Below are 8,771 nucleotides of genomic sequence, written 5' to 3'. Positions count from 1 at the left end.
CCTTCCGTTTTTAACCAGTTTAACCTTCCAGATTTTGCGCAGATACGTTACTGTATTTAACGTTAATGCCGCTTGAATACAGCTAAATACATGTCAAACTTAGCTGGAATTCCACTTTTTACGCCTATTTTTTTTGGTTGTATTAATGAATACAACAGCTTAAATACATGAAATACATTGTATAAAAACATAAAAGGTATCTATAACACGTAATATAGCAAAGGGTATCGATAAATGGCTAATTAGACCTAAAGGATGGTGCTTTATGAAAAATTCTCAAATAAAAAACCTGTAGAGAAGATTTGTAGTAATGTATTTGAATTATTTTTTTATTAATAGGATCCGAATTTTATTTTGTTAATAGGATACTATTATAGTGATTTGTTACGTTCACTTCTTAAAATGACGATATTGCTTATAAAAAATTATGTGTGCATACTGTAAGAGAAAATCTCCAGTAAAAATTAAGCTATATGTATAGCTTGTTACAATTTAATTATACGTGGATTGCCATTAGATAATGTAGGTATACCGAAAGTACCCAACTTAAGATATTGTAACAGAAATTTTTGAATGCATGAAAATGACAAAAGTTATAACTTGGTTACAACATTATATTGTCAATTCGTTAATAATTGTAAAAAGCAATTTTCTAGCAGAGAGAGCTAATTAAAAATTCGAAAAAAAATAACTGAAAATAAGATTACTAATATATGCGGAGAAGTAGAAAAAGAACCATTAATTTCAAGAATCTTGACTTTCTATTTTATTAATAAATGTCTAAAAATGAGGTGTGCAAAAACCATCAAAAGGAGAATGTTCGCAAAACCCAGGGTGAAGTATAAAAGGTGCTATATCAAATTATTAAAAGTTATAATTACATCTTTAAAGGTGGTGTTTGGATTTGGTCCTAGTTAATTTTTGGAAATAGTTTAAGAAAAATACCGAAAAAACATATGTATAATATTCGAATTAGTTTTTTAGAAAAATGCTTTTGGAAGACATTTCTGTGAGGTATTTTGACAACATAATTTGCGATCTGTCCTATTATTTGAAACTATATTGTCATGACATGGGAAATTAAACCCCATTTTAAAACAAAATGTTCTTTTTTTTTCTTGATTATTAAGAACTAATTATGCATATCCTTGTTCTTTGTTTGCCCCTTTCATGTGTTGTTTAGTAATTAGTGTTTTTTATTACTAAAAACGAGATCAAGAGAATCACCATCAAGAGTTATGGTCGAGTAAATAAGATTCCTCATTCTTAACGAAATATCTTATGTTTAAGGCCTGCCATAAAAAAATCCTAGTAAGGAGTATTTCCTCATTTAATGGATCTTAGACGGTTCGTCCTCATTAATCAGACTCCAAGACAAACCAGATACCGGGGGGGGCGGGGGGGGGGGGGGGGGGTAAGGAAAAGACCGCGGGCATCAAAAATATTATTTTTAGCTTTTCATGAGAATGATTACGTAAAATATACTCCATACATTTTAATTTCTTTGAACTTATTTGATTGGGCATTACGAAAAAGAATGATTTTTGAAACTTATAGTATAAAACAATCCATAGATATTTGCGTGGCTATAAATCATCTCATTAAGCTTAAAGATAAGTTTAAAGTTAAGTTTTTTTAAATTTAGAAATGAACCTTCTTTTCGAAACTAACTAAAAGAAAAATAGATTTATTCTTTTTTAAATGGATGGAATATCAACTTTAACGAGCAAATGACGCCTCTTTTTGGATGCAACACCGAGTAAAAGACAACGTAAAGAATACTGAAATTGGACATTTGATCGAGAGGCCCAAATTGGTGGGCCTAACTGATGTAGCATGAAACCCAAAATGAAGATTTAAAAAGCCCAAAATTAAAAGGTGGAGAGCGAAAAACATTTTACTGTGGCTGCTGGGATTCGAGCCCAGGTCTCCACGGCCACAACGTGGAATTCTCACCACTAAACTACAGCCACATGATGCTCGTTCAGTCCAATATATAATAATAGTATAAACAGATAATGTTACGAACTCCGCTTTAGCATGGCCGCTGTCGCATTGGAACCCAAATTAAGGTATTTTCTCTTTCTTGTTTCATAATATGTTAAATATGTATATCCTGGTGTTAGTTTTTCTTTTTAAAGAGTTAATAGTACAGTACCAAATGTAGGAGTTGCTGAATTGGTGGTTCAAAGAAATATTGTCTCATCGATGTCTCTCTTAGCGTTTGTGCTTAGATAAAATTAAAATCATAATTATGTCATGTCACTATGTCAGAGTTATGAAATGACAAAAGCTTTGTAAAAATTCTTTGCAGTCGATTCGTTGTCTTATCTAATCACTTTACTATGTTTATTCTTCTTAACAATCACTCTGTATTATTTTTATTTAGGGCATACGTACGGTTACACGGTGCCTTCTGAGATATCTTGGAATTAGGACGACGTAAAGGCAAATTAAAACAACCGACTACCGTGTGATTAATCTCAGCCACCTGAAAGCCCCCTTCATACGCTAAAGTGCTAGATCTGTCAAACAGGACGTCGCAGTGAACAAATGGGAGAATTGAATGCAAGTTTACTTGTATGAAAGAGAGCGCCCTCTAAAAGAAGGCCAATTTGATGGCAGGGGATGAGAGATTAATACAGAGATTTGTGTTGCTCTTTGTGTACGGGTAAAATCGGGGACAGAGTTTTCCCCGATTCCCCAATAAGGAAACAAAGGGGAAGCACGGCTCGACATGATTATAAGGGAGGTCCAAGGACCTCTCGTATCGAAACCCGGGAGGAATGAATGTATCTGGGATCGGGCACAGTGAAATAACAGACCAAGACCAAGTATAGTTTCTGGACCACGGGAAATGCGGAGAACGGTTATGCACGATGAGTAGGGAGACGTAATATTCCCCATCAACCGGATATTACGGCGCGAATCCCTTCCAATATCAACTGCGGATCGACATTTAACGGAAAAAAAAAAAATTTACCTTATTTAGACTTGTACAAGGATTGAAATTTCCCTAGTGTATAAAGGGGAGAATTTCTTTTATTTTGACACATTATGACACACAAATCAAAGTAATAAAAGTTTGTTTTTGTGTTCTAGTTATTATTCAAAGTGTTCTTCATATGTTCTCTTATTTATTCGCAACCTAGCTTGTATCGAGGGTCCGATCAAGGACGAATTTCCCTGGTCAACCTAAGATCAGACTTGATCATCGCATTGCGATTGGTTTGATATTTTATTTTATCTTTAACTTAATTACATGTTGTTCTTAGATCATTCGTATTGAATTAAATCACATATCCTTTAAACCGCGTACAAATTTAATTGTTACTCATTTTTTAGGGTAAACAGTTTGGCGCACATCGTGGGGCAAAGGATAATAGTGGTGCTTTGATACAGATCTCCATAACACGCCATATTTTATGCTTGTTCTTTGAAGTTTTGATTCCAGGTTAGCCTAAGGATGTCAAACTCTCAGTCTGCTCACTTGAACTTTGACGATGAGTCAGGCCATCATGGTGAGAATAATAATGTGATGCCTAGCAATGATGTGCCTCCTGTATCCTAATGGTGTCCCAGTCGCCAACTCGGTCGATGCTAACTCACAAGTGTCCATCAACATCAATCTACTGACTGATCCCAAAAACAGCGTTCGCTTGGGACCCCGGCCAACGGCTCGAGAGGCGCCCGAGGGTGAAGGTGATGGGTTGAGCCTGCGGTTGATTTTCGAAATATTGTAGGCTCAGCAAGCGGCGATAGCGCAGTTGTAGAACCAAAGCCATGCCCCTAACAGGGTCGAACCCGAGCAATCCCGGGAAAATACTTGGAGGGATGAACGAGTTGCCGTGGAACCGGGTGAATTCAGGCCCGAGGAAACTTTCGAGGTCATGAATATGCTTGAAGCATTGACGAAAGGGGTGGATTCGGGCGAGAAGAAGATTGAGGCCAATGACAAGAAGGTGTAAACATACAACTCCAGGGTCGATCAGATCCCAGGAGCGACTCCGATATTGAAGGGGCCGTGTTCCAAAAGTTTATTCAGAAGCCTTTCTCTCCGAGCACAGCACCGAAGCCGATCCCAAAGAGGTTTCAAATGCCCGACATTCCCAAGTATACAGGGACCACGGATCCAAATGAGCACGTAACCTCCTATACATGCGTAATCAAAGGGAATGACTTGGAAGACGACGAAATCGAGTCGGTGTTGCTAAACAAATTTGGGGAAACTTTGTCCAAGGGAGCAATGATATGGTATCATAACTTGCCTCCGAATTATATCAACTCGTTTGCTATGCTTGCAGATGTTTTCTTGAAGGCCCATGCCGGTTCCATCAAGGTCGAGGCCAAGAAGTTAGACCTTTTCAAAGTCAAACGGAGGGATAACGAGATGCTCAAGGAGTTCGTGTCGAGGTTCTAGATAGAACGGATAGATCTGCCACCAGTTGCGGATAATTGAGCCATTCAGGCATTTACTCAAGGGCTCAACCCCCGAAGTTATGTGGCCTCTCAACAACAAAAGCAAAACCGGGTGGAGTACCCATCGGTCACCTGGGCCAACGTCCATAACAGATATCAATCGAAGATCATGGTCAAAGACGACCAACTCGGGGCCCCTTCGGGATCTGTTTACCCCATCAAAACCAATGACATGTCTAAGAGAACCATTGATCAGGAACCGAGGCCAGCCCGAGATCGATATCAGCCATATAGCACTGCTCGGAGGGGAAATAAATTCGGGCGCCACCCTACAAGTAACGAGAAAAGAAATGATCGAGGACCGAGCGGGCGGGGCCTAATGAGAGAGAGCGGGTTTGACAGATCACTCGGGAGTAGGGAGACACCAAGATTATTGGAGTATAATTTCAACGTGGACGCTGCAAGCATAGTGTCAGCCATAGGGAGCATCAAAAAGACTAAGTGGCCCCGACCATTGCAGTCCCACCCTGCCCAGAGAGATCCTAATTAGATGTGTAAGTACCACGGTACTCACGGTCATAGGACGGAAGATTGCCGACACTTAAGAGAAGAAGTTTCTTGATTGTTCAACAATGGGCACCTTCGAGAATTCCTAAGCGAGGGAGCCAAAAACAACTTCAAAAATAGGGACGCCAACAAAAAGGTCGAACAAGAGGAGCCTCATCACGTAATCAACATAGTCATTGGGGGAGTTGATTTCCCCCAAGGACCGGTGATAAAATGCACCAAAGCTTCTATCACGAGAGAAAAACGCACCCGGGATTACGTCCCGGAAGGAGCTATCTCATTCAACGACGAAGACACCGAGGGAATCGTACAGCCTCACAATGATGCACCGGTAATATCTGTACTTATTAATAAATCTTAGGTTAAACGTATGTTGATTGATCCAGGTAGCTTGGCTAACATCATCAGATCGAGGATCGTAGAGCAACTAGGGTTACCTGATCAAATCGTATCGGCGGTTCAGGTATTGAATGGATTCAACATGGCGTGTGAGACCAAGAAAGTCAGATAACTTTACCAGTAAACACTGCCAAGACCATCCAAGAAACAAAGTTCTATGTTATCGAATGGGATATGAGGTGCAACGCCTTGTTCGGTAGGTCATGGGTCCACAACATGAGAGCGGTGCCTTTGACCTTACACCAGGCATGAAATTTCCCACTCCGGGGGGAGTCAAAAAGGTCTACGGAGAACAGTCGACCACAAGGGAGATGTTCATTGTCAATGAAGTAACCCCGGTGCCCATGGTTTCATTATCAAAAAGTGGGGAATCGACCGAAAAAGAATAAACTAAATAGCAATCAACGATATCGGCCTCAGCCAAGCAGGAAAAATAGAAGGAGCACGGAGCGGATTATGAGGATGATTATAGCATCCCGAGATCATTCATAGACCCCAATGACACGGACGCCACCAAATCGACGATCCAGGAGTTGGATCAAGTTATATTGACCAAGCACCCATCGGATCTAAAGGAATACCTGGGCACATGGTTAACCGCCGAGCTCAGGTAAAACCAGATTGATTTTCTTATAGCTAACGCCGATTGTTTTTCCTGGTCCCATCTAGACATGACAGGGATCCCATCGGAGGTAAACACTCACAAGTTGAGCTTGGATTCGAAGTTCCATCCGGTTAAGCAGAAGTTAAGGCCACAATCCGAGATCAAACACGCATTCATCAAGGATGAGGTATCCAAATTTCTGAAAATAGGTTCCATCCGGGGATTGGTTAGCTAATATAGTGGTAGTGCCTAAAAAAGGAAATAAACTGAGGATGTATGTAGATTATAAGGATCTAAACAAGGCGTGTCCAAAGGATTCTTTCCCTTTGCCTAACATCGATTGAATGATCGACGACCGATATTTCGCTAAGGGCTTTTGTGCTTTTAATATAATATAGATACAGATATAGATGTGCAAAAGAAATGGAAGATAACTATGGTTAAGTACTAGTTGTAGTTAAATATAACAACAAGTATTATTTATTTATTAAATTTATGTAAATATTAGGTACAGATAAATTATTACCTTCCACTTATAATCTTGTTTTGAAAAAACTGTGTATCCAGGTGAGTCAACCAACACCTAGTCAACCGGATGTTCGAAGAAAAAAAATAGGAAAATCAATGTAAGTTTATATTGACTATATGTTAGTTAAGTCCCTGTGAGTAGAGGACCATTTGAAACATTTGCAGGAAACCTTCGGCATATTAAGAAAGTACAACATGAAGCTAAATTCGGAGAGAGAGCATTTGGGGTAAGCTCGGGAAAGTTTCTCAGATTCATGGTATCTAATCGGGTAATAGAGATCAACCCGGACAAAATAAAGGACATAGAGAAGATCACCGTAGTCGACAACGTCAAGGCAGTACAAAGACTGACCGAACAGCCACGTTGGGCCGGTTCATCTCGAGATTGTCGGGTAAGAGTCATTGGTTCTTCTAACTATTCAAAAATAATAACAACTTCTCTTGGACTCCGGAATGCCAACAAGCTCTGGAAGAACTCAAGCGATACCTATCGCCCCCCCTCCCCCCCTAATGCACACTCCGAGGGCGGATGAACAATTGTACCTCTAGTTGGCGGTTTTCGAGGTGGCGGTAAGCAGTGTCCTGGTTTGGGAAGAAGAAGGTACACAATTTCCTATTTATTATGTTAGTAGAACCTTAACTAATGCCGAAACAAGGTATCTTCACCTAAAAAAAATTAGCACTCGCCTTGCTAAGCGCTTCTAGGAAATTTTAAAACCGAACATTCAATGACACCCCATATGTGTCGTGACCTCCTATCCACTGAGGAATGTCATGCATAAATCCGAGCTCTCGGGCAGGTTGGCCAAATGGGTTGTAGAAATTAGCGGGTATGATATCGAGTATAAACCCCGAAATGGCATAAAATCTCATATTTTGGAGGATTTTGTGGCCGACTTCATGTCGGCTTCGATATCGGAGGTCGAAAAGGAGTTACTACTCACTTCGAGTATTAACTCAGGGATCAAGACCATATTCATGGATGGTGCCTCCAACGCGAATGGGTACGTGCTTGGTATCATATTGAAACCACCTACGAGTAACGTAATTAGGCAGTCTATTAGAACTATGAAATTGACTAACAACAAAGTCGAGTATGAGGCTATGATTTCAGGTCTTGAACTGGCTAAGAGCCTAGGGGACGAAGTGATCGAAGCCAAATGTGACTCCCTCCTTGTCGTAAATCAAGTCAAAGAAATGTTCGAAGTAAAAGAGGAACGGATGCGGAGGTACTTGGACGAGTTGCAGGTGACCTTACACCAATTCAATGAATGGACTCTACAGCATGTACCTCGGGATCAAAATAGTGAGGCCGATGTACTGGCCAACTTGGGATCGTCTGTCGACTCTGATGAATTCGACTTAGGGGAAGTGGTACAACTGATGAAATCGTTGGTAGAAGAAGGTCATGCTGAATTAAACTCGACAAGTTTGACTTAGGATTGGAGAAAAAAATACATAGACTACCTAAAGACAGGAAAATTGCAATCGGATCCCAAGGAATCAAAAGCCCTGCGCACCAAAGTTGCCATGTTCAGCTTAGTCGAGGGGAAATTGTTCAGAAGATCCTTTTTCAGCGGCCACTAGCTAGGTGTTTGGGTCTGGGAGAGATTGAATACGCTATGAGAAAGGTCCACGGGGGCACTTGCGGGAACCACTCGGGGGCTGAATCCCTAGTTCGGAAGTTAATCATAGCCGGTTACTATTGGAATGAAATGGAGAAAGATGTGAAAGACTTCATACGAAAATGCAATGAGTGTCAAAGACATGCCCCAATGATTCATCAACTGGGAGAGATGCTTCACTCGATCATGTCTCCATGGCTGTTTATGAAATGGGGGATGGCGTCGGTCCCTTGTCATGGGCGCTCGATAAAGCCCAATACATACTAGTTACTACTCATGATCGATTATTTTTCCAAGTGGGTTGAGGCTTAGGTGTTCGAGAAGGTCCGGGAGAAAGAGGTCATCGACTTCATCTTGGATCACATAATATGTCAATTTGGCATACAGGCTGAGATCGTTTGCGACAACGGAAAACAATTCGTCGGCGGCAAGGTAAGTAAGTTTTTTGAAGACCATAAAATCAAAAAGATATTATCAACACCTTACCACCCTAGTGGGAATGGACAAGCGGGATCAACGAACAAAACTGTACTCCACATGAAAATGAGACTAACCGATTCAAAAGGAAAGTGGAAGGAAATCTTGACCAAAGTCGTGTGGTCATACCGAACGACACCGAAGTCGAGCAT

At 40.6% G+C, this 8,771-nt stretch overlaps 1 non-coding gene across 1 annotated transcript; it reads right to left on the bottom strand.

Moving 5' to 3' along the window:
- Positions 1-1,901: 1,901 nt before the first annotated feature.
- On the bottom strand, positions 1,902-1,973 carry TRNAH-GUG. Its single transcript has one exon. It is a non-coding gene; the product is annotated as a tRNA-His (tRNA).
- Between the last annotated feature and the right edge of the window lie 6,798 nt (positions 1,974-8,771).

Source organism: Nicotiana attenuata, unplaced genomic scaffold, assembly GCF_001879085.1.
Source record: "Nicotiana attenuata strain UT unplaced genomic scaffold, NIATTr2, whole genome shotgun sequence".
In the NCBI taxonomy this organism is placed as follows: domain Eukaryota; kingdom Viridiplantae; phylum Streptophyta; class Magnoliopsida; order Solanales; family Solanaceae; genus Nicotiana; species Nicotiana attenuata.
Note: the sequence above shows the minus strand (reverse complement) of the source record. Positions and strands in the feature narration are given on the sequence as shown.